The sequence below is a fragment of the Chiloscyllium plagiosum genome, unplaced genomic scaffold (genome assembly GCF_037043375.1).
Source record: "Chiloscyllium plagiosum isolate Xiang-an unplaced genomic scaffold, Cpla_swu_hap1 HiC_scaffold_7, whole genome shotgun sequence".
Classification (NCBI taxonomy): Eukaryota; Metazoa; Chordata; class Chondrichthyes; order Orectolobiformes; family Hemiscylliidae; genus Chiloscyllium; species Chiloscyllium plagiosum.
This window is the reverse complement of record NW_028270145.1, coordinates 16,834,326-16,844,504: the sequence shown is the minus strand read 5'-3', so window position 1 is coordinate 16,844,504 and position 10,179 is coordinate 16,834,326. Positions and strand designations below refer to the sequence as shown.

The 10,179-nt window shown below is 38.1% G+C and overlaps 1 pseudogene across 1 annotated transcript; it reads left to right on the top strand.

Annotated features, from left to right (window-relative positions):
• Positions 1–2,589: 2,589 nt before the first annotated feature.
• Positions 2,590–9,569, top strand: LOC122551983 (secreted phosphoprotein 24-like; annotated as a pseudogene). Its single transcript, XR_006312244.2, has 8 exons — positions 2,590–2,645; positions 2,787–2,890; positions 3,078–3,206; positions 5,376–5,507; positions 5,623–5,667; positions 7,027–7,068; positions 9,166–9,200; positions 9,318–9,569. The product of XR_006312244.2 is annotated as a secreted phosphoprotein 24-like (transcript).
• The last annotated feature ends 610 nt before the right edge of the window (positions 9,570–10,179 follow it).

Sequence of the window (10,179 nt, the reverse complement as noted above, 5' to 3'; positions counted from 1 at the left end):
GTACATTACCTTTGAGAGAGCAAAAGCTAGCAGTGACAGCACCAAGTGTTCACAATAAGACACAATGTAACATGTGCTGCAGCTATTGGGGTAGCAGGAAATGACAAAACAGATTTGAATTAGGCCAATCAGTTTAAAATATACCCTAAAAAATACCAAATTCCAATCAAATTTGAATTTAGTATATTGATAATCTTAAAAGCTAATGACACAATCTGATGCTTTGGGAGTATAAGACCAGGGAAAGTTGAATAGTTGAGAGGAGAACTGCCGAGCCAAATGCATCTGCATACTGCCCTGAAAATAGCTCTCTTAAAAGGTACCTTTATCGATCAGCAACCTGTGAAGCAGGATCCCCAAGAAGAAGAAAAGACAGGAATTCAGTGAAAACTGAAAGCAGGCTGGTTTTGAGATAAGAAGTGTTCTTTTGTAAATCTTAATTGGGAGTTTTATCAGAGTAGTATTATAGAAGGGAAGGTATAAGATAGGTTAGAGGAAGGACTTGTAAATAGTTGTGAGTTAATTATTCTCTGTTATACTTTAAGAAATAAATTTGTTAATTTTACTTTAAATAGTTCTTGGCCATTTTAAGTTCTACAGATTACTGCATGGGATAAATATTTTCTGTATTGCTGGTTTTAAATTAAGCAGGAGGGTTTACCCCATGTCGTAAAATAAGGAAGCAGAGAAACAAGGTCAAGTGAATTCAACTTAAAGAGAAAGAAAGAATGATTAGTTCTTGAGGAATACTATCATGATTGAAATTAATGTTTAAAAGTTGTCATTTTGTGAATTCCAAAACAAAAGTCTCCTGCAGGAAAGAGATACATCATTTCAATTTGTTTTCTTTTCCAAGAAATGCTGATTGATTGAACTGGCATTCACAATTATGATATTGTAAAAGAAAAATTATGAATAATGAACCCAACACTCTGCAGAGATTCAATGGCAAGTAGCATGTAAATCCAACAAGTTCTTAAAATTAGAATGGGAACACTGCTGCTAAGAAAGAGGAATAAATTGAAAAGGTTCTCGAGATTCACAATTCATGTTGTATCTCCTGGCCAACTGAACCTTTGAGATAATGATGTTATCTTATGGAGAAAGGCCTCTGACACAATTTTGTGGCTCATGTGCCTCAGGACTCTGAGGTCACACTTAATTATTGTACATCCACAATATTTATACAGGAGCTTGTAATGTTTTATTGCTAGTTTTACCAAATGATAGTTGGATCAGATGGCCAGGAATATGCAGACACAGGCTGTTTGCTGTATTAGCACCCAACTTCTTTTCACAGATTTATCCAAGCTTTGAATACAGCTCAGGAGCACAGAACTAAGAAAATTAGCTGGAGCATCACACTAGCATCTAAAGTAATGTACACCACTCTTGTGGAAAATGTTCAGCACTACCTCACCCCATCCCGGACAGCTCTCATCCCCCGCCATCCCATCACTCCACACAAAACATTCACCACATCCCCTGCCCCCACCCCACCAACTCCAAAACACTGTAATCACCACCACTCTCTCCATCAGATCACAGATTGTAATCAACTCCACGACCCCTCAGTTTCTGTACCTGCACTTTACAGAGTGCTCTACACAACCTGCACTCTCCGCTGCACCCACCAAAATCCCAGCTCACCTTCTGGAATCTCTGGCTGCTCTCCCGTCGATGTTAAATGGGTTGCATTGTTGGGAGTGGTGTAGGATTGATGCCATACTGCCATGAAGTGAGGGATGGTGAACATGCGACTGAGGAACGGGGGGGATTCACACTGTCAGTGACTGAGAGGCTGTTAACACAAGGAAATGCCAGCCACAACACAACAAATAATCATGGATAACATTTTTGAAATACTTTAATAGTGAAATGGAGCTGGAGATAACAAGGTTTTCACAATGCTTGAGGCATTTAAACTCTTACCTACCCGAATACAGCAGCTACTGCCATGAAATGATAGTTTAGTTTGGCAGCCCCCATTAAGTTTGCACTATGAAAGCTGGATAGCAGGTAAACCCCACAGTTCTGAGGAAGCTGAGTGCAAATGTCTGGGTTGGAGATGCAGAGCTCAGTTGTAGTTCAAAGAATGAGTCATGGAGTGGAGGTCCAACAACAATGGCCACTCCATGGACGGCTGAGGCAAATTTGGTCAACAACAAAAGTGTGCATTATTTTTCCAATAAGGTTTGATCCAAGATTATAAGATATACAATTTACTGAAGATTTACAATAGTGTTAGTCATGTAAACATCAGAAAACTGATATACACTCTGTGCCAACTGTAGATGATAATTTCCTCTCCTCTGACAATGCATTATTTCATATTCTACGAAGCAAACTCTGATCTCACCAAATCTAAACATGATGACGATGCTTGGAGGAAGCTATCCCCATATTGCAGCCACTTGGCAATAAGCTTCCTCTGCCCAGGATCACCAAAACTGAGTAAACATAGGTGTCATATACAAAAATATAATTGAATGTGGAGGAGGCGCAGGATATAAAGGAAAGGGCAGAGCAAGAGAGAGAAGCAGCTCCTTTACTCTGAGAAAGCAGCCAGCTGATCACACAAGAGGCAGAATGAAAGCCTTCCTCCTCACCATTGCTGCAGTGCAGATTGTCCACTGCTCAGGTAGGTCCCAGAGAGCATGGCTCCTCATCAACCAACGAGTTATTGCCAATGAGGTTCACTCACTCAGATATCACCGAGGTGGAAAAATAATTCGCTGAAGAGTTCTGGAATGTTTTGTACAATTTATCCTTTTCTCTATCGACAGGAATACCGAGCCTAAGGATGCTCTGAGAGCGTCTGTTATAAAATTGAACCAAATCACCGAGATCAGTAATCTGTGTGGGGATAACCAGGAGAAGGGTGAAGGATGTAAGTGTGGCCTGGTCTTAGTCTGTATCGTTCTCTGAACTCCACAAGAACATTACTGAGTGTAGTTCAGTACAGATCATTAAACAGAAGCAGAATGTAATATTATGCTCACACTGGTGGGTGAATCAGCACAGAGTAAGAACATCAGATAGAGTCAGATGCTAATGAACTGCTTTCCTCTCATTAGATTCATCGCACAGGGAAATTGTCATACAACATGGATTTAACATTCTCCGTGAAAGAAACTGTCTGCTCCAAGAATTCTGGACTAGAATTTGATGATCCCAGTTGTCACTGATATATCAAAGAGACTGCAGTGAGTCCCAAATTATATTGCTACCTTGAAATTGTCGTCTGTATTGAAAAATATCATGGAAAGAGCTGTGTGCTCTGAATTATATCATACAAAGGAGCATGTGTGACAAAACCACAAATTGCTGTAGAAACTCAGCAGTTTGGACAAAATCTGTCGAGAGAAAGCAGTGTTAATATTTCAAGTCCAGTGACCGTTTTTAGAACTGATAGGTTCTGGACAAATGTCGTGTTTATCTTGATGACAAGGGATCAGAGTGTGGTAAAGGAGTGAGTGAATAGATGCAACTGGAGCCCAGAGAGAGAGAGAGACACAGAGAGAGAGAGAGAGAGAGAGAGAGGAAGTAAGGAATTGGTGTTAGTAAGCCAGGAAGAAGAAAAGCTAGATGGGTGATAATGGGGTCTATGAGTGTAAAGCGGAGAGTGTGTTGCTGGAAAAGCACAGCAGGTCAGGCAGCATCCAAGGAACAGAAAAATCAACGTTTCTGTCCGGAGCCCTTCCTGATATCCTTTTCCAGCAACACGCTCTCAACTCTGATCTCCAGCATCTGCAGACCTCACTGTCTCCTCTAGCAAGACATGACATGACAGGACTTTCATAACTCCCCACATTTAAATGTAAAAATAGTCTCAGATGCTTTCTCCCTCAAACTGAATGCAAAATTAAATTATAAATGGTCGCTAATCCCAATGATTCTTTCACTATGAGATCATTAATTAATCCTATCTCATTGCATTAGACCAGATTCAGGAAATTACACTCACCAAAAAAATGATACTCAGTAAATTAATGGGGCTGCAGACTGACAATAATCCAGGTTTGGATTGGCCTTCATTCTAGTGTCTTAAAAAGGTGACACATGACCCTCATTGATACATTAATTTTAATTGTCCAAAACCTCTTTGATATGGGGATGGTTCCATTAGTTTGGAAAATAATGAATGAAAAAAAAGGGAAACAGAAAGCAGAAACATTCAGGTCCATTAGCACAATATCTTTCACCAGTAAAATTATAGAAACTACTTTGAAAGAAGCACATTTGGACAAGTTTAAGGTAATCGGGCACAGAAAACATGTATTCTTGGAAGGGAAATCATGTTTGACCAATCTCTAGAGTATTTTGAGATGATAAATGCTATGGATAAAGAGGGACTAATATATGTACAATATTTAGTTTTCTTGAAGGCATTTCATAAGATACCACATCAATGGTTACAAAAAATAAAAAAATCATGGATGTAGGGGATATCATATTGGCATGAACAGAAGATTAGTTGGCAAACAGGAAGCAAAGAATAAGCATAAATGAATCTTTCACAGACTGGCAAGATGCAACAAGTGGCCTGTCACAGAGATTAGGACTGGAATCTCAACTGTTTACAACTTCTTTAAATTACTTAGATGAAGATATGGTTACAAAGGTTGCTGATGACAGAAACATATATCGGAACTAAAGTTGTGAAAATAACATAAGGAAACTTTTAAAAGATAGAAATGGTTAAGTGATTGGGGAAAGATGTGGCAAATGCATGATCATGTGGGAGAATGTGAAATGGTCCCTTTATGAAGAATAAAAAGAAATGTATTATCTAAGTGGTGAGAGATTACAGAGTTCTGAGATATATAGGGACCAGGGTGCATGAATCACAAGAGGTTGGTATGTAGATTTGGGAAAAGTAGTAGAATGAGTTCTTTTTTTCTCTGCAGGTTATGTGACTTTGGAACTTGCTTTCTGAAAAGATAGTGAACCAGTTTCTTTGTATATTTTTAATGTAGAGATAGATTCTGGTTAAGGCAGGGGTGAAAGATTATCACAGTGGATATGGAATTGCAGAGTTGAAATTCCAATAAGATCAGCAAACTTGTGGATTGTGGAGCAGTTTTAAGACATTGAACGGCCTACTCCTGTTTCTAGTTTGTGTGTCATACGGTTGCACATATACTGCATTACATCATCAAAAGGCAGGCGTGTTCTGAATTATACCATATAAAAGGCTACGTTTTCTGAATTAAATAATAAATAAGGTCTTTAGTATGGAATTACTTAATAGAAAGGGCCACATGTACTGGGTTATATCACAAAAAGGAACATGCGTATTGAGTTAATCATAGAAAGTGCCAAATTGAATTAGTTGGCAAACAAAATGTTTAAAAAAATTCCTCTTTTAACAGGAAAAAAGTTTGTGTAAAAGCCATGTTGAATATTTTACCGAAGAGGTTGTTGACATTGATGTAGAGTGTCGAGGGTTGAAGATGGTGGACAGGAACAGTGACTCATCAGAATCAAATGAAAACAGTACTGAGGTAACCTCACAATTATACTCAACGGGACAATGGAACTTTTAACATTTCAGATCATTTACAACATGTCTCATTAATCCATTGTGCTTTACAAAGAAATATTTCTATTTTACTGCAGGTCAATAACAAATCAAAAGAGACCTCTTTCATGAAATCACCAAATGTGAGTGTTATCTGTGAATGTTGTTCAATCATTTTCTTGTTAATCAGGATTGCCAGCTAAGAAGTATAAAGTCCAGGATCTAGCAGGGTCAGAACGGACTGTGATATGGCAATTTACTCTGTTAAAATTTTGAGGACAGGAGGTCTGCTGCTTAAAAACAAATTTGTGAATGAGGACAAATTCAGTTGAATATCCTGGACTGGAAAGGTGCAAATGATAGTATTTGTAGTGTTTGATTAAGCTGGTGTGATCACAAATCCTTAAACTGTTCTTCACAGCTTTAACCTGTGGGTGGGGCAAGTGAGTCAATCGTGACTCTCAAGAAAGATCATTCTATACATTCTATTCTGTCTCGGATACATGTATTTTGAAAATTCTGAAATGTTCTAAATCATGAAAATAAACTGCTTAAATTTATCATTAACTCTGTTTTGCTCTAAGATAAGTAAGGTACACAGTAACTCAACCCAAATGTGGCAGCATCAAGAGAGCAGTGTCTCTTACACCCACACCAAAAACCAATGTTAATCATTGGTCCTTCCTTCACGACAATTCCAGATTTATCCAGATAAATCCAATGGGTGTAAGAGATACTGCTCTCTTGATGCTGCTACATTTGGGTTAAATTACTGTATACCTTACTTATCTTAGAGCAATACAGCATTAATTATAAAGTTAAGCAGTTTATTTACATGATTTAAAACATTACCGAACTTTTAATAGAAATTTCAGAACTTTCAAATTCCAATCAATAGAGATTCTCAGTCTCTTGAGTTGGTATGGTTGCTCAGTGATTAGCACTGCTGTCTCACACCACCAGGGACCTGGGATTTGTTTCCAGCCTCAAGGGACTGTGTGGAATTTATACATTCTCCTCGCGTCTGCGTGGGTTTCCTCCACGTGCTCTGGTTTCCTCCCACAGTCCAGTTTTAGGTGGATTGGCCATGGTAAATTGCTCATAATGTCCAGGAATGTGCAGGCTAGGTGAATTGGCCATGGAAATGCAGAATTACAGGAATAGGGTAGGGAGATGGGTCTGGGTTGAATGCTCTTCTGAGGGTCAGTACTTGATGGGCCGAATGCCCACCTTCCACACTGTAGAGATTCTATGATTTAGTTTATCCATAAAACTTACTGCCAGTGTCCCAGGGCTGGACTAATGGCTGCTGCATTGACCAACAGGAGATTTGGGTGAGAATTTCTTTACCCCAGTACTTAGTCACTGAATCCCAACTCCAAATCTCAAAATATTATCACTTCTTCATTTATAATTTAATATTATTTAAAGCTTTAGAGATTAGTCAAAAAATAAAAAGAATAATTTAACAAATATTAAAGCCATGAACCTCAATATTGCAGGTGGAAAGCAATTCAACAGAATTATTGGAGGAGTTTCCCAATGTGAGTATAATATACATTTAGTGTCAAACAATTGGCAGCTACATTAAAGTGTTGTAACCTCAATTTAGCTGCATGACAGTAGAGTCTGAGACAGGGCTTTGTTTTAATAAATTAAGCAGATGTCTAAAGCCTACATATTTCAAGTATTAACATTTCCTTATATAAATGCTTTTTTAGTCAATACTTCAATGTTGCTGAAAATGTCACATTTTATTAAAGCTCTTCATTTTGCAACCATCAGGGCAATTTGCAAGAAAATAAATTCAAAGGGAAAACCTGTATTTATACTGTGTGAGAAGAGAGTGCTAATTGATTGGCAATGGATTCTGAGCAGTAGAGGCATTGTCATGGAGATTGCACTCATTCACGTTGATTAACAATTTTGAGATAGGGACTGTACCATTTGCACACTATGCAAACTTAATGCTGACATAGGACATTTCAAAGCCAGGCTGTAATATAATGGTGACCTGACTTAGCTCGTTTCTCACAATGTAATAGCAAACACATTGAAGAACCTTAGGGGGATCACCCTTAGTCTTGATAAGTGCTCAGTCTACCTCAGGTTACCTTGAAAGGGTAAACTATTGCAAAAGTTTGAACAAGGTGGAGCTAACTGTTTCACACTGTGAATGTGCAGTAGCAAGACAAGTGGAGTTCATTGCTAACAGGATGTTACTGTAAAGTGAAAACAATATGCTGCCATGTGTGTAATGTGGTGTATGAATTTCAGAGCTGATGAAATACCAGATATGTAACTGTATGTCCCTAAAAACTAATGGATCATACCAAACAGCATTGTTATGGACCAAATCATCCCCCTCAAAATATATGAAAGAAATAGTTTAGACCATATCATTTTGTTATTTTAGAAACAAGTGTCAGGCATTGCATTTCAGACATAATTTGATTGGTCAAACTACTGGTCTTGAAGCAAATCCCACTTTCTTCATACTATAGTTAAAATACAGACAAAACAAAAATTAAAGAAAAGAATTGGCTTAACTGTAACTCTATCGTAATGTGTACTAACTACTACTAATTGACTCTTTCAGTATAGTGACATCTCATTAATACACCCAAGACAAAGGCCACTTTAGTAAAACAGATTGTCTCACAGGCAATTCTAGTAGCAGGAAGAGAACATCCAGCTTTTAACTGTAACAGAGGCAGGAAAAACAGCTTCCACATCCAACCTCAAGACCCCCAAGCAATTGCTACTGAAGGCTAAAACTAAAATGATTCTTGGTCCTATAGGAGATTGACTCTACCCATTCAGGCTGCTTCTCTTGTTCCAACTTTTTAAAAAACTCAAGGCCTCATAAGGTGTTTACTTTATCGGCTTTGGAGCAGACTACTCATCACTTCTGTCTCAACCTTTCTTCACAAGGCAAAAAAAAGGACAAAATGTACCTCTTAAAGCCATAGCATCATCACAGCATGTCCCTTTGGCTGTTCACAGCAAGGAAGGTACTGACTGTATTAGTCAGAATGTACTTTCAATAGTCACAACACACTGTCAAATATTAGATATAATTCTGCAAATACTAGATAATTTTGGAGTGTGCGAAGAATTGTGTTGACCATCAATTTAGGATTTTCGGTTAGGCACACAAAATGGCACACTTGCATGCATTGGAAATTGCATATTTAGGATCTTGTTCTTTGAACACAGACAGAACATTCACACACACTGCACCTGTTTCAACTCAACAAAACAGGTAACAGCCATTTCTCAAGGCAATACCTGGCCAATTAGTATCAAACTGCCTGGTTTAAAATTTAAATAAATCCTGGTAGCTAACTGTCGATCATACTTAATGAGTACATTCTCCATGGCAATGCTGTCGCAATCAATTTTCACTTGCCAACCAACCAGTCCTCAATTTTCATGCAGTGCATTTTTCCCCTTGAATTGGAATCCTTGCAAATTGCCCTGACTAGTGCAATCTTTAATAGAAGATGTCTTTTTTCAGCACTATTTAATTTTCTTACAAATTGTTTAATAATCAGTCTTTGATAATCAGTTTAAAACCTTAATAGTCAGTTTAAAAATCGTTCTTTGATTTAAAGATACATTTCAATGTTTTGTTACAGGTACAAAAGAAGCAATGTTTTATGTGTCTTCGCATGTGAGTATCTTCTAGGATTTTGTGCCAGAGACTTGTCTCTTGATCATGATCATCATCAATAACACACTGAACACAATTCATCTGAAATAACTACTGTGTTGATTCTGTTCATTCCAGCAACACTATGATAATTCAAGAGCTCAACACAAACGAGCAATGAAACTTCTGAAAAGCCAAGCTTGATGTTATCATTGAAATCCCACATTCTGATGACAAAAGATGATATTAATTTTACTTTTTTTTATATATAAAGGTGAGGGGACCTGGTGTTCTTGACTGTTCATTACACTGTAACTGGGAGATTCTATGGTTTGTAAATGTTCTGTCCTTTGGTGTTTGTTGTTGTCTTGCACTTTGTGGATTTTATTAAAATTGTGAAGAAAATAGTCCTGAATGTTGTTTTTCATTTCATTGATTGCATGTTGCCTCTTGGGCCAGAATATTTAGGCAATGATTATACTGACTAATGATGCTATGTGAAATTTTCCTGGGATGAGTGTTGGCGACATAAACCTTTCTAATTTACACCAATATTGAGGTTTAAGTGACTGCACTTGAAATCATCTGAATATGCATAGCATCAAGGATCTGAGAGAAGCCTAAGTCATAGATTCATAGAGTCATAGAGATGTACAGCATGGAAACAGACCCTTCGGCCCAACCCATCCATGCCGACCATATATCCCAACCCAATCTAGCCCCACCTGCCAGCACCCGGCCCATATCTCTCCAAACCCTTCCTATTCATATACCCATCTAAATGCCTCTTAAATGATGCAATTGTACCAGCCTCCACCACATCCTCTGGCAGCTCATTCCATACACGTACCACCCTCTGCGTGAAAACGTTGCCCCTTAGGTTTCTTTTATATCTTTCCCCTCTCACCCTAAACCTATGCCCTCTAGTTCTGGACTCCCCGACCCCAGGGAAAAGACTTTGTCTATTTATCCTATCCATGCCCTTCATAATTTTGTAAAC